At 41.8% G+C, this 20414-nt stretch overlaps 1 protein-coding gene across 3 annotated transcripts in view; it reads left to right on the forward strand.

Moving 5' to 3' along the window:
• The first annotated feature begins 17309 nt into the window (after nt 1-17309).
• Nucleotides 17310-20414, forward strand: part of HECW2 (HECT, C2 and WW domain containing E3 ubiquitin protein ligase 2) — a 382585-nt gene continuing 379480 nt past the window's right edge. Inside the window, exon 1 of one of the 3 annotated variants that reach the window (XM_032278791.1) lies at nt 17310-17382. The gene's annotated coding sequence lies outside the window, so the exon portion shown is untranslated. Of the gene's footprint in view, nt 17383-18072; nt 18130-18165; nt 18459-20414 lie in introns of those variants that run through there. The other 2 variants (XM_032278792.1, XM_032278790.1) reach the window with 2 other exon arrangements.

Genomic DNA, 20414 nt, shown 5'->3' on the forward strand with positions numbered 1-20414 from the left:
GTGAAATAAATATGGAAAAGGGAAAACAAAGACCGAGCATTTAAGGACCTAGACTGATGGACCAAAAAAAGTAGCTGAGTCTATATATATATAACAAAGACAGTCTCCTATTGTTCTCATGAGATAGTGCAAATTCTATTTCTGGGTTCCAGGAGAAATCTCTTAGGAAAGTGGTTTGCTGCCACCTTAAATGTTCTAGACATCCTCTGAGTTCACATGCTCACATACTATGGCACTTTATGATTCCCTCCCTGGTTCTCAGCCACTTCGTGACAGACCCCACTCCTATCTGTAGGGGTAGATCCTTATTGGCATAAACCAAACCAATTAACCTATTTCAGCTTCTTTTCCCTGAGGTGTTGGTTCAGAAATGCACAATTAGGCTGGGCATGGTGGCTCAAGCCCGTAATCCCAACACTTTGGGAGGCTGAGGTGGGAGGATTGCCGGAGTCCAGGAATTCAAGACCAGCCTGGGCAACTGTGTTAGTCCGTTTTCAAGCTGCTGATAAAGACGTACCTGAGACGGGAAGAAAAAGAGATTTAATTGGCCTTACAGTTCCATATGATGGGGAGGCCTCAAATCATGGTGGGAACTGAAAGGCACTTCTTATATGATGGCAGCAAGAGAAAATGAAGATGAAGCAAAAGCAGAAACCCCTGATAAACCCACCAGATCTCATGAGACTCTGTGGTAGTGATACTACAGAATAGCAGGGGAAAGACTGGCCCCCATGATTCAATTACCTCCCTCTAGGTCCCTCCCACAACACATGGGAATTCTGGAAGATACAATTCAGTTGAGATTTGAATGGGGACACAGCCAAACCATATCAGCAATATAGCCAGAACCCACCTGATAAGGTTTGTCTGTATCCCCATCCAAATCTCATCTTGAACCGTAGTTCCCATAATCCCCACATGTTGTGGGAAGGACCTGGTGGAAGGTAATTGAATCATAAGGAGGTCGGGTGGTTACCTCCATGCTGTTCTTATGCTTGTGAGTGAGCTTTCATGAGATCCAATGGCTTTATAATGGGGTTCCCCCCTTTGGTTTGCAGTTCTCTTGCTGCCTCCATGTGAAGAAGGATGCGTTTGCGTCCCTTTCTACCATGATTGTTAAGTTTCCTGAAGCCTCCCTGCTTATGCTGAAGTGTGAGTCAATTAAATGTCTGTCCTTTATAAATTACCCAGTCTTGGGTGTGTCTTTATTAGCAGTGTGAGAACAGACTAATACACTGTCTCTACAAAAAATAAAAAAAAATAGCAAGGTATGATGGCATGCACCTGTATTCACAGCTACTTGGGAGGCTGAGGTGGGAGAATCCCTTGAGCCCAGGAGCATGAGGTTGCAGTGAGCTATGCACTCTAGCCTTGGTGACAGAGCAAGACCCTGTCTCAAAAAAAAAGAAAAAAAAAAAAAAAGGGCAAGGAAATTCACACAATTAGAATCAATACTCAATAGAAGACCTTGTAGGAACTTCAGTAAAAGAGAAGCTTTCACTCTTTTTCTGAGATTATGGAACTAAAGATACGAGGAAGATTGGATTGTTGCAGCCATCTTGAAACCATAAAAGGAGCCAGCCTGTTGAAATCCCAAAGAGGCAGAGTCAACCTAGGTCCTAGGGTTCCAGTTTGACCTGAAGTCAGGCTGTGCCTGATGCCAGCCCTAACTGAAAGTTTCAGTTATAGGGGGCTACATACTCTTTTTTATTTTTGGTTAAGTTTAGCTTGATAGCTCAACTGATACAGAGGCACACAGTGCAATGTGACTCTCAACAAATACCCTTGGGCCAACTGACATGGTAGATTTGCTGAATTAGTTTGTTGATGTTAGTTAGGCAAGAATTGTGTTTGACTGATAGTAACGTAAACGTTAACAGTGACTTAAATACTCAAGAGTTTATTCTCTCATGTGCAATAAGCACAGAGTTTGGCAGTTCAGAATGGAGTATAGGGGCTCTACAAAGCCCTAGGCTTATCCTACCTTTTTTGCTTCACTATCCTAGGCATAGATTACATGCCTGGTATTAACCTCACAATCCAATGTAGCTATTGAACTCCCCCCATCATGTCTGTCTTTGAGGCAGAAGGAAGGAAGGAAAGAGGAAGAAGAAAAGAGTGTGCTTTCCAGCTAAATCAACATCCTTTAACCGTTCTTCCCCAAAGGCCCACCTATTTGCTTATGATTATCTAAAATTTAATATTATAACTTTTATAATATTATACAATGTATAATATTAATTATTACAAAATTTAATATTAAATAATACATACAAATGTATTATTTTAGATGGTGATATAGCTACATGTGGCAGACTGAATAGTGGCCACCCTAATCCATGAAAACCTGTGACTATGTTATTTTATATGGAAAAAAGACTTTGCTGATGTGATTACATTGAGGATCTTGGGATAGGGAGATTGTATTAGTCTGTTCTCACACTGCTAATAAAGACATATCTGAAACTGGGTAATTTAAAAAGAAAAAGAGGTTTAACGGACTCACAGTTCCACATATGGCTGGGGAGGCCTCACAATCATGGTGGAAGGCAAAGGAGGAGCAAAGGCACATCTTACATGGTGGCAGGCAAGAGACTGTTCAGGTGAACTGCCCTTTATAAAGCCATCAGATCTTGTGAGACTTATTCACTGTCACGAGAACAGCACAAGAAAAATCTACCCACATGATTCAATTATCTCCCACTGGGTCCCTCCCATGACATATGGGGATTATGAGAGCTAAGATTCAAGATGAGATTTGGGTGGGGACACAGCGAAACCATATCAGAGATTATCTTGAATTATCCATATGGGGACATTGTAATCCCAAGGATCCTTGTAAGAGAGAAGAAAGAGGGTTAAAAGCAGAAGAAGGAAATAGAGGTTGGAGTGATGAGTTTTGAAAATGGAGGAAAGAGTCTCAAGCAAAGGGAAACAGGTGACCTTTAGAAGCTAGAAAAGACAAGGAAATAGAGCCTACAGAAGGTAGATCTGCCTTACTTCAGTCCAGTGAAGCTGATTTCAGACTTCTGACTTCCAGAGCTGCAATATTATAAAGTTGTGGCTTTTTAAGGCCATCAAATTTGTGGTCACTTGTTACAATAGCAGCAGGAAACTAATATATTTATTGCCCCAGATGAAGTCAATGTTCTGTTAGCAAGGAAATAAATTTTATCAGTTGCTGCTGGAGTGGTAGGTAAAAAGTGTCTGAAATGTTATACATTTCCCAAACCCACTGCTGCTTGGGTGTAGCAGGTTGAGAAGATAATTATCATTACATTCTACTAACCATAAAAGTATGCGTCATCTAAAAGATAATTGCCTTAAGTCAATGCACTTTAATTTGGAACCATACTTGGTAGTAGAAAAGTCCCCATATTGTCATTTTCATCAATTCTTTAGCCCATAAGAGGCATTTTCTCTTTTTTTGTGGTAATGGTGGAGCGAGGAAGAGGAATATTAGCACCTTATATTTGCCACAGCTTTAGTTAACAAAAGAAAAAATATGTATTTGCTACTGGATTTCAAGAAGTGGTTAGAGAGTTTATAGTTATATTAGAAAATCTACCAGTGAAAGTCTGATTGTCATGAATACAATGGTTACAATAAGAATATTGGGACAATTTTAATCACAGTGTAATTTTCTAATGTTGTTGATACATACTAAGCATTTTACAGAAGTTTGCATGTTGAATGTCAATGAAGTCATAATGAATCAGAATTCCTCCCCAAAGTGGGAAGGCCAGGAAGGTTTTCCTGTATTTTTTGACAGCTGAGTTGTAAGACAAAACTCGTTGTAAATAAACTAAATGAAAAGAATCAAATGCCTAAAATAATAAACTATTCATTACTAAAAATAATTATAGTATGCTCAGAGAAAAGCGATATTTTCTTTAAAAGAGTTAAGGCAAAGTGAAAAGAAATTCTTTATTGTGGGGTTTCTTTAATGCTTATTAGTTTCATTTCTTGAATGATGTTTAAACAAAGTCCCTCTGGCATGTTAACTATTGCCAGATAGGGCTTAGCTTCCTGAGGAGCTCATTGACATAAGAGGCTGCTTTTAATCAACAAGCTAAAGGAACCATATGTAGGCTGTAGGCTGAGCACATAATGTTTGATCCCACAAGTCAACAGCCAGACAAAATAAACAAAAACCAAAGTGGCCACAGTGCAGATCTCTGTCCACATGCAAAGCAGAGAAAAATGCTGGGTTTCAAATGGGGAGCTGCTGGCACCGTGGCAATTTCTTAGGTGACCCTCGGGCTTGATTTTATGATTTTCTTCCCCTTAACTTATTATGACACACACCCCCTTAGCTTATTTTGGTATAAAATCAGCTAAATAGGACTATGGGAAAGTAATCTTGTGTGTGTGTGTGTGTGTGTGTATGTATTTTGGTATAAAATCAGCTAAGTAGGACTATGGGAAAGTAATCTTGTGTGTGTGTGTGTGTGTGTGTGTGTGTGTGTGTGTGTGTGATTTTATTTATATAAAATAAAATTATCAATTTTAATGTTTTTTTAAGTGTAAAGTTCAGTGGCATTAAGTATGTTCACACTATTTTGCAACCATCACCACCATTCAGCTCCAGAACTTTTTCATCTTTCCAAACTGAATCTCCATATTCAAAGCAACAACTCCACTTTTTCCCCCCTCCCTAGATCTTGGCAATCACCATTATACTTTCTGTTTCTATAAATTTGACTAGTCTAGGTATCTCATATAAATAGAATGATAAAATATTTCTCCTGTTGTGTCTGGCTTATTTCATTAGACTAATATCGTAGCATGAGTGAGAATTTCCTTTCTTTTTAGGATAAATAATATTCATTTGTTTGTACATGCCACATTTTATTTGTCCATTGTACTGGTGATGGACATTTGCGTTGTTTCCACCTTTTGGCTATTATGAATAATGCTGCTATGAACATTGGCATATAAATATCTGTTCACATAGGAGCATGGTTTTTAACTACGGAAGTAACAATTCACCTGGGACATAGCCTCGAAATACATATGACAAGAAAGTGGGAGGAGATTGTCTTAGTCTGTTTGGGCTGCTATAACAAAATGCCATAAACTGGGTAGTTTAAAAACAACAGAAATTTATTTCTCACAGTTCTGGAGGCTGAGAAGTCCAAGATCAAGTCACCAGCAGAGTTGGTATCTGTTGAGGCCCCATTTCCTGGTTTGTAAATGCTATCTTCTAGCTGTGTCTTCACATGGTTAAAGAGGCAAACAAGATACCTTGAGCCTTTTTTTTAAAATAAGGGTACTGATTCCATTTATGAGGGATCTTCCCTCATTACCTAATCACCTCCCAAAGGCCCCACCACCTAACACTATCACACTGGGCATTAGGTTTTAACACAGGAATTTTGGAGGGACACAAACATTCAGAGCACAGCAGAGACTCTAAGCATAGAGGTTTTGACTCAGTGCATGTGGAGACTCCAAGGCACACATCTGGTTACAAATCACTTCTCTATGTATCAAGAAGGCATATAAACAATGAGATTAAAAAACTGAAGCACATCAATGGGACTCTCCAGAAATAACCTAGCCTAAGAAATGATTTCTAAGCATTTTTGTGAACAAGACCAGAGTGTTATCATCTGAAAAAGTGTTATGTTTCATCTGGAAGATATCCGAAAAGGATAAGATGCTAATGTAAGATAGTTGTAACACTGGACATTATTACTTGAAATAATGTCACGGTAGAAGCTTTTAGTACTGTCAATGAGCACCCCCTTGGAGAAGCAGAGTTGGGTGATAGTTGGTCAGTAGGTCTACAACATTGTCCCAAAGAGGGCAAGCTTTGGTTCTAAAAGTGGTACTGGTAATTTTTAAAAACTTTTCATTGACATGCAATATAAATACAAAAGGTACACCCCTATTGTAAACGTACAGCTCAATAAAATTTCAGAAATGAATCTACTGTATAAGTGGCACCAAGATTAAATAAGCGAATATCACCAACGTCCCAGAATCCCGCCTCATGGCTTTCTGACAATCATAACCTCCCCACCCAAGGTAACCACTAACCTGACCATCCAATATATGCTCTTTTCTGTCTTTTGTCACTCAACATTACGCTTGGGAGATTCAACTATATTGTTACAGACAATGGTTGTACAGAACTTGACTTACAATGGTTCTACTTATGATTTTTCCACATTACCATGGTGTGAAAGCAACATGCATTCAGTATGTACCTCAAGTTATGCTGGAGTTTCATCTGGATAAACCTGCTGTAAGTTGAAAATGTTGTAAGTCAAAACTCCACTTTCAACTTACAATGGGTTTATTGGAATGCAACCCCATCGTAAGTCAAGACGTATTGGTATTTAGTTATAGTTTGTTAATTCCTATTACTATGTAGTATTCCCTCTGTGTACTGTTTTTGGTTTTGTTTTTTCAATGTAGGCATATAACCATGTATATAATAGCAATTCATACGTCAACATAAATTCATGGAAAAATTCCTTAAAAATATCCAGTGCCTCTAGTTTTAACTCTGTGCTCATCATGATATAAACATCTGATCTGTTATTTGAGATTCTAAACAATATTATCCACCAGAAGGGAGAACCCTGGGTAGATGGCCTAATAGTTTTGATACCAGCGATTCTCTTCTACAAGTTAATAAATTAAAATGTGGAATTATCAGTGTCCAATGGGTGTGTTTGACATAAATAGATTCCCTATGGTTATTATCTCCAGGTGAATTGATAAAATTAAAATTTTCGAACCTTCAAAATGTAAGTAAAAATTCTCAATGAAGCTAGGCCTGAAATGATCTGAAGGCAATTGATTTGGGCTGCATTGACCCAAACTCTATTAATCTGAAATGTAAAGACTGTCTACTATAAATATACTTCTAACTGTGTCTGAATCTGTCATTTCTTGGAGTGTAAATATACTGAAAAAGAATGTCGGTTAAAAGCTCAGCAGAAAATAGAAGGCATGCTGAGCTGGAATGTTGTACGTAATGTCATGAAACGTCTATTTGCAGAGGCTTGGACAGGGTTAAGAAAACTAACAAGGAATGTTGAGGCAACCAGGGACCTGTAGCACTGGGGTGCTGCTGCTATTCATAGGCACAAAGGGACAAGGAAAGGCAAGGATGTCCCTGGAGTCCAGAGAGGGCTGGGGCAGTAGAAGGGGCATGAACTGACAGGAGGGATGCTGGACTTGCATCACCAAGTCGAGGGGGAAGTTGGGAAGGAAAAATCACTCTCATTTTTTTCTCTCCCTCCTCTCCAACCTCCTCCAGTTCCAGAGGGCAAGAGAGCCTGTTGTGCGGTCCATAGGGTGAGCCTCCCAGGACTCAAAGAAGGGCAGGGAAGGGTAGAACATGGGTCTCCAGAGAATTGGCTTGACATACAGGGACAACCTGTGCCAAAGGATAAGTTTTGTGTGGTGCAACATCAGCCCAGGACATAGGTAAAGAATAACACTTAAAAGGGAACCATCATTAAAATTCTTAATTTTATCTAATTTTTCTAGGACCTCACATTTTAAATTTAGCAATGTATTTTTTATGTTTCTGTTTCACTTTAGCTTTCCTTAAATTAATTGCTGCATCAGCTGTCACCTCTGTGTCCTCAATCACAACATAAACTCTTTGGCACAAGTTTCAGTAATGATACAGCTTCTGGGAAAGGTGTCTTTCCTTTAGCCAAAAGCTGTAGCATCACCCACAGTCTTCTCAATAAACACAATCTGTTTTGAGATCGAATTTGGAGCCAAGTGGAATTGCTGAGTTGATCTGATCTATTTTTCTATCAAAAAGAAAAAAATTATACATTTAAAGCATTCACTATATATATACATACACACACACACACACACACATATATACACACACATATATATATGTGTATATATATACAGTCTTGCTCTGTCATCCAAGCTGGAGTGCAGTGGCATGATCTCGGCTCACTGCAAGCTCCGCATCCCAGGTTAAACAACTCTCCTGCCTTAGCCTCCTGAGTAGCTGGGATTACAGTCTCCCGCCACCACACATCTGGCTAATTTTGTATTTTTAGTAGAGACGGGGTTTCACCATGTTGGTCAGGCTGGTCTCGAACTCCTGACCTCATGTGATTTACTCGCCCTGGCATTCCAAATTGCTGGTTTGCAGGCATGAGTCATCTCGTCCAGCTGATATTTCTTAGATACATAATTATGCTTAAGAGATTCACCCATATTGTTACAGATGGTAACCAAATATTAAAGGATAATAACTGAAGTATTATCCTCTTGAGAATCTCTTTCTACACATCTATTTACTTTGCCTCCTCATCTCAGGAAGTTATGAAGATATATATATATATATATATGTATTCAAAAAGTGATTTGGGACTTTTCCAATATAAATACTACTAAAAATTCTATCAGGGGTTTACTACCATCATGAAATATAGTAACAAATAAAAACAATAAGAAAATAAGAAACTTTAAAAAGTGATTTAAACAAATGGAAAAGAAATCTGAGCAAGTGAGTAATTTGAATGAGAGCAAGAATAATTTTAGGTGTCTTCAGGTAAGAAGTAATTTTAAAGCTATCTTAGAAGTAAGAAGTAATTTTAAAGCTATCTTAGCTTCACCCAAGAGATGATACATCATGGTGGAAAAACCACTGGACAAGGAGTCCAAACCTGGAGCTCATCCTGGTAAACAACTTATCCTTTCTGTACTTCAATTTCCTCACCATTAAGTTACAATAATAGTGGAATTAATTCCTCAAAAGGGGAATTATATATCGAAATTATTGAGTTCAATACCCTTTGCCAATAATGCAAGTGTAATATATTTTAAAAACCTCCGGATTTAGTTCCCCTCATTGTTAAGCAGACCTCTTTTCCCATCCTTACCTCCATGGAGGCTTAGCAGTGTGGCTGGGTTTGGGAGGGAACATATGCTGTAAAGGCACTGGGAAGCCCAGAGGCTCTGCTTCTGACCAGAGGAAGTCCCAGAAGGAAGTCCGAGAGGAAGGGGCGATGAAAGAAAAGACATCTCTTCCAGGTCTGGCAGGTCATGGGAGAAGGCAGAGATAGGAGAGGCTCACAGTTCCTCAAAACATGTGCCCTTGCCAGGCTTTGGCCTAGAAGAGGGGATATGTTAGGGCAGGGACTCCTACTTCAGCTTACAATTAAGAGTTAGGAAGGAAACTGCCTCCCAGGATTCCCTGGTGCCAACCTGAGACCAGCTGTATCCAAGTAAATTCAAGGGTGCAGTGTCATGGTTAGGCAGAGGGAAACCCTGAGTTTAACTTTATTTACTGAGCCCAGGTCATGGAATTAATGGCATATATGACTAAAATGTTAGAGGAATTTATAGCAGCAGCAGCAGCAGCAGCAACTACGAGGAGGTCAAATCAGCCAGGGAGCAATGCTGGGCCTTGTGCAAGCTGAGAGATCAAACTGTGAGTCACAGCAGCCATAGGCTTCAGTTGCCATAAGCGGAATCACCAGGGTGGACAAGTCAACTTTCTGAAGTCCAGGAAACCCAGATGGCCACTCCCCATGAGAGGCCAGCATGCTCAAAGATGCCATGTGGACAGCTGGATCCAGCAACCCAGCCGCCGTCATGCAATCACAGAAGCCACCATTGCTACCTTTCTTCCCAGCCACCAGCTTGAGAATGGAGACAAATCTGGGAGACTGAGTCTTAACAAACTAAACAAGTTGAGAATTAATCTAAATAGATTCCTTTATTATGTCAGACTAATTTTATCAGGTTGGCTTTTTTTTTAGATTAAAACAATGTTTTTGTTACCAAGCAGAAAAGATGAAATCATACACACAAAACAAAATGAAACACAAGTATTAGTAGTGATAATACATTTCCAGTGGAATCATACATATATTCACACTACATTCATAACTTTGTATTAGTCGGTGGAATACTGGAATACTTAACTCTTTTGAATAAATGGATGAATGAAGCTCATAAAAATAATAAATTTTTTAGAATCTTGTTATGGGCAAATTCTACTGTAAAGAATTGAAAAACAAGGTGATGGTGGACAGAATCTCTGCGACAGTCAGCACCTTTGTACTTGCTGTTTCTCCTTCTTCTTCCTCCCCATCCTCTTTCCCTTCCCTTTCTTCTTTGACAGGGTCTTGCTCTGTTCCCCAAGCTGGAGTGCAGTAGTGGCCTGATCATAGTACACTGCAGCCTTGACCTCCCAGGGTTAAGTGATCCTCCCACCTAGCCCCCTGAGTAGCTAGGACTACAGGCATGTGCCACCCTACCAGGCTAATTTTTAAATTTTTGTAGAGATAGAGTTGCACTGTGTTGCTCAGGCTGGTCATGATCTCCTGGGCTCAAATGATCCTCCCATATTGCTCTCCCAAACTGTTGGGATTACAGGCACGAGCCACTGCGCCTGGCCTGTTCCTCCTTCTTAGAATGCTCTTCCCCCACATGACTGCTTGCTTGGTTCTTTAATTTTCTCAAGTCTTTATTTAAAAATAATCTTCTCAGGGAGGGTGTTTCCCGTTACTATCTAATATCCCAACCCCTTGAAAACTTTCTATCTCCATCTTCTTCTCTTTTCTTATACTTATGTCAATATAATTTACATTTTGAAATTTATTTGTGCTTAGGATAAATAACACTAGGAGTTCTGTCAAATAATTCCCAAATATGAGTGGCTTAGCATGAGTAATGGTTATCTCTTATTCACGTAACAAGTCTAGGGACAAATGAAGCTATTCTCTTGGGTAGTAGCTCTTCTCCAAGTGGAACTCAAAAACCAGACTTCCATGTTGCAATGCTGCTATCTTTCAAAATGTGGCCTTCATGGTCTCTACGGAAGGGAAAAGGAGACAGAGAAGGCACGGTGTGTAATTCACCATCTCAGCACAGATGTGACCCATATTCTGCTAACATTTCATTGGATGGAATTAGTCACATTGCCATTTAACCACAGGAAGGCTGAGAAAGATATAGAAGCACATAGTTATTGGTAAAAACAAATTTATTGCCTTCTGGTCACCAAATATCCATTTTAGGCAGACAAATGAATGAAGTCTCTGAGTGTGGGTGAGATATGTGACTTGCTTCTACCTGACAGAATATGGAAAATATTATATTATGTATAAATTTACATCTCTATCTAGATATAGATATATGATACGATGTCATCTTCCCTTAATTAGGTTATATAAGGCTCTGTCTGACAAAAAATGGAAAGATAGGTTCTCCCACTTGCCTTGAAGAAACAAATGGCCTATTAGTTCTAGAGCCACAAGGAAATGGATTAAACCTCTCAACCTAATGGTAACCCTGAAGCTACCTGGTTATACCCTCAAATCTGATCTTTTCCTCACCCCAGTTTAACTGGGTCTTTGTCTCTCAAAGCCTTTATAAATCCTATCTTTTACTATTGAGCTCTAAAAGCAGTTAGCCTTTCTATGTCTGCAAAGACACAAATTCCTAGGCTGTCTATATTCTTTTTTTCCACATTATTTTCCCTATATCTTCTATATCTCTTTTTCATACATTTCTCTTTTTTTCTAACATTTGAACACTGGCTACTTCTTTCTGGAAGTCATCCTGTTTTGTGAAACCTTGCAATGAATAGTTTTCATTACTAATTGTTTCTTTTCAATCACTTGACTTAGAGCTACTGACTCAGTAGGCACAAGATAAGCTTTAAGTTATCACAATAACATTTTACTCATTGTTTTGCCACTGCATATTATTATCATCACCTTTCTAGCTTCCAACATTACTTTCCTTGATGCTTGCTATTGAACTCCTGAACAACATATTTTAAGTTTTCAATACCAATTTCCATTATAGTCAGGATCATTAATACTGGCTGCTGTAAGAAACAACTCCCACATCTAAGTAGCTTAATACTTTCTTTCTTGCTCACATTACAGGTCCCCATCAAATGATGGCTCAGGGATCTAAGCTTCTTCCTTTTGTGAGGATACCTTTTCAACACATGGCCTCTGTGGTTTCCAATGAAGGTAAAGAGAATGAGAGAAGTCACACTATATTCTTAATCTTCATAGCCATAAGTAACACCCATCACAACTGGTTAAATTCCAGATGGAAAATTTAGGAAAGCATATGGATTTTGTAAGCACTGACACTCTGTCACATGTTGCTTATTATTTGACCTCTGCTTCCCTATCCCATTAGAATATCAGCATCACAAGGGCAGGGATTTTTGTCTATTCTGTATACCTCTGCATCCTCAATAGTTAGAAGAGATCCTGGCTCATTAGTAAGTGGTTATTATTTACTTAATGAATATGTGAAATGGAGAACCCAGACATTCTCACCATTGGCAATGAGTGAGAATTAGAAGACAGAAAGGATACTGAGCAATCAAAATAGATATCACAAAATTTATGCACCAAAGATCATGTCCATTATCCACTGAATCTTCTCCCTCCCACAAGCCATTTTAGACAAAGTTCTAATGAGAATATTTATTTAGTTTTTCAATTCCATATAAAACCATAAGCAGGAAATTAGAATGAGATAAGAAAGATTATCAAGAAAGGAAAAAGAAATGAGTGGTGATAGAAAAAAATGCGAGGTTCTAGAGAAAAAGTTACTTTGAAAGTACAACAATAAAAAACCCAGTAGTAGCCTGAGGTCATCTAGAGTAGGGGCAAGACCACTGATACATACAAGCTTCTAAGAGTATCACTGAATTAGAGCATGATAAATAAATCATAGCCATTACAAAAATAATGAGTCAATTACATTTAGTATATTTTCTTTAAAAAGGCAGAAAAGTCGCAATACATCTAAGAATATATTTTGGCATTTAGATAGGTATCCTTTGGTCATTCTTTAAATTCCCTAGTTGTAACTATTAATTCATTCTCTTAGGATCGTTGACAGATAAAATACTACAGAAATGACTCAAGGCAATATTGTGCTTAAGTTAGTCACCTCTTCAATTGGAAGCTCCCACCTTTTTTTCTTTGAGATGGAGTCTCACTCTGCTGCCCAGGCTGGAGTGCAGTGGTGCAATCTTGGCTCACTGCAACCTCTGCCTCCCAGGTTTAAGCGATTCTCCTGCCTCAGCCTCCAGAGTAACTGGGATTACAGGCACCCACCACCACACCTGGCTAATTTTGTATTTTTAGTAGAGGCTGGGAGAATCCCTTGAACACAGGAGGCAGAGGTTGCAGTGAGCTGAGATCGCACCACTGCACTCCAGCCTGAGCAACAGAGTGACACACCATCTCAAAAAAAAGAAAAAAGAAAGAAAAATAAATCTTACAAGTATTAGACCACCAAATGCCATGATTTTTAAATTAACTGCCTGACAAACCTCTGTGATATGTTTTTTCTACGTATTTTGGCTTTATACTCTTTGATTTATTCTCTATATGAAAATGATTTTGTGACATTATGTTCTATAGAGTTAATAGATATTCTGTCTTTTCATTAAAGTTGATTAAATTTTGTTTTTATTATTGATAGTTTAGAGGAGTTTCTTTTGAGTCCACAATGCATTATTGGGAAAGTAACATATTTTTAGAATTGTTTTCAAATTTGGGAAAATTGCTATCAAATTTCTTTCACATACAAACAATAAGATGTGGGAGGGTTTTCCACATTCTACTTCTTTTTTTTTTCTTTTTTTTTTTTTCTTTTGAGACAGAGTCTTGCTTTGTCGCCAGGCGCCAGGCTGGAGTGCAGTGGCGCGATCTTGGCTCACTGCAACCTCCGTTTCCTGGGTTCAAGCAATTATCCTGCCTCAGCCTCCTGAGTAGCTGGGACCACAGGCGTGCGCCACCACACCCAGCTAATTTTTGTATTTTTTTAGTAGAGACGGGGTTTCACCATGGTCTCGATCTCTTGACCTCCTGATCCGCCCGCGTCGGCCTCCCAAAGTGCTGGGATTACAGGCGTGAGCCACCGTGACTGGCCTCCACATTCTACTTCTAAATCCATACATTTCAAATATCATTTATCTCATTACCCATATGCTTCTGTGCTGGGTGCTGAAGGATGCAGTCATTAATACTTGGTGGTATAATTTCTGTCTCTTTACCTTTGTGTCACAACACTGAAGGGCCCAAGTGACTGTAAGTCTTTGCACAGTCAAAATAGATGTCACTGTTACAATGAGCTTTAACACCCACAGATCACATAAATATATTCCACATATGTAACTCAACTTCCCCTTAGCCAGATCTCAAAAAAGTCCACAATCACTCCAGTTCTTTCAGACACAAGGGGAATTTGGACAACAGGGAAGTTAGAATGCAAAGAGAGAGCAGTCTTGTCTTAGTTCAAACTGCAGTAACAAAGCATCCTAGACTGAGTGGCTTATGAACAACAGAAATTTATTTTTCATCATTCTTCAGGCCAGAAGAATGAAATCAGGGTGCCAGTGTGGTTGTGATGAGGGGAAGGCCCTATTTCAGTTGCAGACTGCCATCTTTTCTTTGTATCCTCAAGAAACAGAAAGAAGGTGAGAGAGTTTTTTTGTTTGTTTGTTTGGTTTCTTTTAAAGGGCACTTATTCCATCACCTCCCAAAGGCCCCACCTCCTAATACCATCATATTAGGGGTTAGGATGTCAACACATGAATTTGGGGGAGGACAACTATTCAGCCCATTGCAAATCTCTTGAGATTAAAATATCTTACTTTGGAAGATTTTACAAAAATATAAGACCCCACAAACATGTCTCTTAGGCTCCTCCTGTGTTGTTGGAAGAGGGTTGGAGATTAAGTTTCTTGGAATCTGCCTTTGGGTTTAGCTTTGGCCATATGCTTCAGAAGGAGCATTCACAAACCTGAGCACATCCATAGAAAGGAAGTAATCTAGGATCATGAAGAGTCAGGACACATTGCCATATGACAAGCAGTTATGGGTCATACAAAGATCTTGGAAAAGAGACAATTCACATGGTTCACAAGTTTGTCTTTAGTGCCTGGAGTCCTGTTAGGTGGAAGAAGTATTTAAACTCAGTACAAGGGATCACTTCCTAACGTCAGGCTAGTTTCAATGCAGAATTGGCCAGCTTGTGTAGTATTGAGTTCTCTTTAAGGGAATGGTTCCAGGAGAGGATAAGTGAGACCCAGTCAGAAATCCCTTGAAGGGGAGTGGTGATGATGACCGATGGGGAGTGCAGTGTGAAAGAAGCTACCTAATCTTTACACAGCTTTGCACGTCTGAGATTTTTAGGATGACTTTGCTATTAATGTTATTTGATGCCTTAGTCTCGGTTTTATTGGTTGATACGTAGAAACTTTTAAAGGTAGTTGGGGCTGTTTTTAAAGTGAGAGAAAAATGTTTTTTAAAACCTAGGACAGCAATGGTGATTCACTTTACCTCTATTCATTTTTAGGCTTCTTTCTTTTCTTCTTCCTCCTCCTCCTCCTCCTCCTCCTCTTTCTCTCCCTACAGGGTGACGGAGTCTTGCTCTGTTTTCAAGCCGGAGTGCAGTGGTGCAATCACAGTTCATTGCAGCCTTGAAATCCTGGGCTCAACTGATCCTCCTGCCTCAGCCTCCAGAGTAACGGGGATTACAGGTTCAGGCCACTATGCCTGGCTATTTTTATTTTTATATTATTTTTTTAAAATTTATTATACTTTAAGTTCTGGGATACATGTGCAGAACGTGCAGGTTTGCTACATAGGTATACGTGTGCCATGGTGGTTTGCTGCACCCATCAACCTGTCATCTACATTAGGTATTTCTCCTAATGTTATCCCTCCTCTAGTGCCCCCCACAGGCACTGGTGTGTCATGTTCACCTTCCTGTGTCCATGTGTTCTCACTGTTCAACTCCCACTTATGAGTGAGAACATGTGGTGTTTAGTTTTCTGTTCTTATGTTAGTGGGGGTTTCACTAAGTTGCCCAGACTGGTCTTAAACTCCTGGCTTCAAGAGATCCTCCTGCCTCAGGCATAATTACAGGTGTGAGCCACTACACCTGGTCCATTTTTAATAGAATGTAACACAGTAGTTAATCAATACAGGAAGTTAAGGATTTCAGGTGTGGGGTTGCTGGATTTGAGCAAGTTGTGAAGGAGAACATCATGTGGGAACCACTAGGATCCTTGTTCTTCCAGCAAGAGCTGGAATTGGACCTTATGTGGGGCGGGTTCATTGATTCTGTGGAGAAGGAGCCTAACAGTGATACCTGGGCTGATAGATCCAGGGTCTAAGGAGTCAGGGCTCCTTTGTGGCATGTGACAAAACACAGTTGAAACTGACTTGAAATAAAAGGGAGAGGATTTATTGGCTTCAAGGATAGAGTTCACTGCAGACACATTTATCTGCTGAGGTTTCTGAGAGGGTAAGACAACACCTTCTTACCCTCAGCTTTTTTTCCCTCAAAGTTGGCTTCATTGGCATGCATCGTTGGTCCTCGGTACCATGGGCTTATACCCTTCCCATTTATGCTAGTTTAAAGGGCATATTTTTTCTGCAATAATGCATCCAAAGCTCCGGATCGAGTTTCTGGACCAACGTGCCCATCCCAGAACTGATCACTGCGGTCCAGAAGATGACTGGCTAGTTCTGGGGGATGAGGTGGGAGGTGTCAGTACCCTGGAACCACAAAGACTCATTGTGGGTGAGGGGGAAGGGCAGTTCCCATAGGAATAATGAACCACTGTTACCAGAAAAGGCAGAGAGATGGATAATATTGAGCACACATACTCAAAAGTCCCAAAGGAATGGATATCCATTATTTGGGGACTTCCTTCGTATGGATATAAACTGTAAAACTGAATAAATCTTCCTCATATCTGGATAGATGCAAGGGGAGGGACACAGTATCTTTACATTTCAGCATTTTTACTTTTTCTCCTAAGTGGGAATGAGTTGATGAAGATGCTATGGAAGTAAATAGAAAGCCGAAAGTATTAATACAGTAATTTTTAATTTTAGTGCCCTCTTTAGGCAAAGTATCCCGGGAACGCTTTCAATAATCCATTTTTCATCGTGACCACACCCTGTGTGTGCGACATAAGTGTTACCGTCTTGCCCTTGCAGTTGGGGAAACCGAGGCATGACTCCCCATTCAGCTTTCCGGTGGGGTTTAGGAACAGTCCTGTCTGCATGACCTCAGTGGGTCTCCTCCATCCTCCGCGACGACTCTAGGAATCCTGTCCTTCGGCTTCGCAGAAGGAGAGCAGCTCAGGCTCCGCCGCAGCCTCGGGACTCGTCCTCCGCCCAGCTGCACCCGCCCCGTTCTTCCGCACCTTCCTCAGGGAGGTCCCACTGGCCAAGGTCTGGCTGTCCCTCATGTCCTCTGCCCCCGCCTCCCTTCCGCCGGTCCCCGACGTGCCGGCAGCTCCCAGCCCAACGTCCCGCAGGGCGGTGCGGGCAGATGCCGCCGAAGCGTCCAGCGGGAGGGGCGCCGGCGGGGCTGGAGGTGAGGGGGCCCGGCCCTTGGCTGTCCGCAAACCTGGAAGCCACGGCCGGAGCGGGCGCCGGGCACCCGGGCGGGAGGAAGGTGGCGGGCGGGCGGCCGGGAGCGGTGAGAGGGTGGCGACGCGGGCGGGCCGGCGCCTGGAGAGCGAGCAGCGGGGAACCCGGGCGCTGCGGGGCCGCTCGGGGCTGCGCCGCGTTCGGCCGCAAACCTCCGGCGGCGCAGGATCCCCGGCGCCCTTCCGAGCGCGGGCGGGAGCCATGGTTTCGCGCGTCCCCGCCGCCGCTGCTGACTCGACACAATCCGCGGGTCGCGCGGGGGCCGCGGCGTAACCCAGGGGTGGGCGGCGGCGCGGAGCCGCCTCGGGAGCTCCGGGTGTCGCTGCGAGCTAGGAGGATGCCAACACAAAGGCAAGCCGAGACTCAGCTCGCGGCGGAGGGCGGCGGGAAGATCCGCTGAGGGGCGCGCCGGGCGCGCTCGGCCCCTGCGCCGAGTCTCTCCGGGCGCTTCTCGCGCCTGGCTGTCCGGGACTGCAGCGCGGAGACTCTCGGCTCCGTGCGTGGCAGCGGCCGCCGCAGTCGGGAGCTGCATGCGACGCGTAGCGGCGCCCCCGGCTGCCTGCTTTCTCCGCGGCGCGCACGGACCGGCCGGAGGGCGCCGCGGCCGCGGGTCCGGGCGGCTGCGGGGGCGCCCTCCCGCCCCGCGGCCCGGTCCCCACCCGCAGCCCGCGGCGACCGGCGCAGAGCCCAGGTGAGCGCGCGGCCCTCGCCGCAGGTAGCGGACGGCGGGAGGTGGCTTTGTTTTCCTCCCTCGCGCCCCGGCGCGGTCATTCATTTGACATTTCGGTTTCTGCTGCCCAGAAACGCGGGCGAGAGGAACCAGGACGTGTTTGATGGTTTGGTTCTCCCGGGAAACTGGCACTTTGGGGTCTATTTGAGCATCACTTGAGGGAGAGGACGCTTCATTTCCTTTTCGGTTGGGAATGTGCCGCGAACATCCTCTGCTGGAGCTTGGGGCCTGGAGGAAACCGGGGCTGCAGATTTAGACGTAGACGTTTCCGAGGACGCGCGACTGCAGAGGTCTGGCTCTCTCATGCCTTGTCTTCTCTATTAGCAGCGCTCGGGTGCTTTTCGTTTTTTATTATTATTAATTTAGAGAACATCTTTACAGGCACATTTGTTTCTTTTAGAGTTGGACGTCTTTAGAGTCAGTACGGAGAGCTCACAATTAGAGTTACAAGGGTTCAATCGATATTAAACTTCACGAAGGAAAACATTTGTGATCATTACAGGTAGAGGTGGACGGCATGCAAACTTCGGGGGCCTTTAGCCTTTCTTGGATACGATTTCTGCTTTCACTGTCCTAGACTCCCGCAAACTCTGTTTTCCTATGTATACCTTTGTCAAAGTGTGAAACTTGTCTTTTTTGGAGTAGTGTTCTATAGTTTGTCATTTAGAAGAAAAATATTTCAGTGTAATTAGTAGAGTCCTCCATGTGTTTGTCTCATAAATATTTTCTTTTTACTCTATCTCCTATTCCCTCAGGGTTTAATTTCTTCTGTTGCCTAGAGAGAGCTTTTTTCTCTCTCTCTTCCCAACAGATGGCTGTGTGTTCCAAGAGGTTATCTTTAAAATGACACACATTACCTACAAAGAAAGAAAGATCAGATATTAACTTTATCTTTGGAGTTATTAAAACAAAAGGCCTAATCTGGGTGGGGATATAATTAATGGTGTGAAAATCTGGAGTTTGCTAATCTGTTTGGTCATCAGAAGATTCCTGCAGGGATTGTTTATATAGCATGGGAGACAGATGGCATCCCTAGCAGACTAGAGAAGCCAGGCATAAAGGGTCATTGTATTCTTCAGAAATTAGCCACTTCACTATTAGAGGTGGAGTAGGGTGTGGTGGAGGGTGGCAAAGACATAATTTTGATCTCCTAAAGGAGACATTATAAAATTACCATCCAGCAGTCTAGCCAGCTTTAATTTTTTTTTTTTTTTAAACATTCAAAAAGTCCTGATTGAGCTATTTGTTTTGATTGTTTCTTTGGCACATTTTGGCTTCCATGTGGTTATGTGAAGCAGTTTGTTAACAAAAATGTCTTTGAATTTAAAAATAATCGTGCTGCTTCTGGAAGAAAATCACTTGCACCTTTCTTAGCTCTTGTATACTGTCTCCTGGCTGGAAGGACTTTAGTCTGCTTTAGTTTGAATTCAGTTTCCTTCACCATCTCCATGACAGGTGGTTTCCTAATCCCCAGCAATTGGCTTTAGACTCTGAGGTTTGGGCAGTACTGTACTTCTGTGATGATTTCCCAGCCTCAGACATTTGCTTCACCATCGCCTCTATCACGGTATTGGGCAACATTTGGCAATGAATCTTTATGAATGACTGTGGTGTCGGTAAAGAAATAAAAATCATTCTGAACATTTGAGATAAACCAGCTGGAGCTTTTCTGCGCCTACCACTGTTGTGAATTATCTGTGTGCTGTAGATTGCAACTAGATCACAAAACTTGTTTTCCCTCTTTATGAATGTGAAGGAAAATATTCCAGTAAATTAACATTTGCCAGCCACAGGACTAAATTTAATGAAGAATATGAGCAATGTGTGACCCCTCTGAACAGGAGGCAAGAAATAAAAGTAAGCATTGGTTCTGTTTTACTTGGGCAATGTGATATTGGGAGAAAAACATATTTTCTTACTCTTTTAAAAGGCTTTTGCAACACTGATTTCAGCCAAAGGCAAAGAAACCAAGGTTGTTACCTATAGTTGCGGACAGATGCTGTGGTGTTTTCTCCTAGATGAATGTGTTTTGCAGGAGAGGTGGCTTTTGAGATCTTCCCAGTTTTAATATGTGCCCAGGAATCAATGAAATGATCTTGCATTCAAAATGCTTGTTCAATCTGTATCATTGGTATCTGTGTAACCTCTAACCAGGTGGCTCTCTCTGTTGTGAAGTGTTCCTTTAAGAGAAACCAGAGGCTCCTTGCCTGGGGCTTGCTGTGGGCCTGGCCTGGATCCACATTCTT

Source organism: Sapajus apella, unplaced genomic scaffold (assembly GCF_009761245.1).
Source record: "Sapajus apella isolate SASKATOON/1434 unplaced genomic scaffold, GSC_monkey_1.0 scaffold10, whole genome shotgun sequence".
NCBI lineage: Eukaryota > Metazoa > Chordata > Mammalia > Primates > Cebidae > Sapajus > Sapajus apella.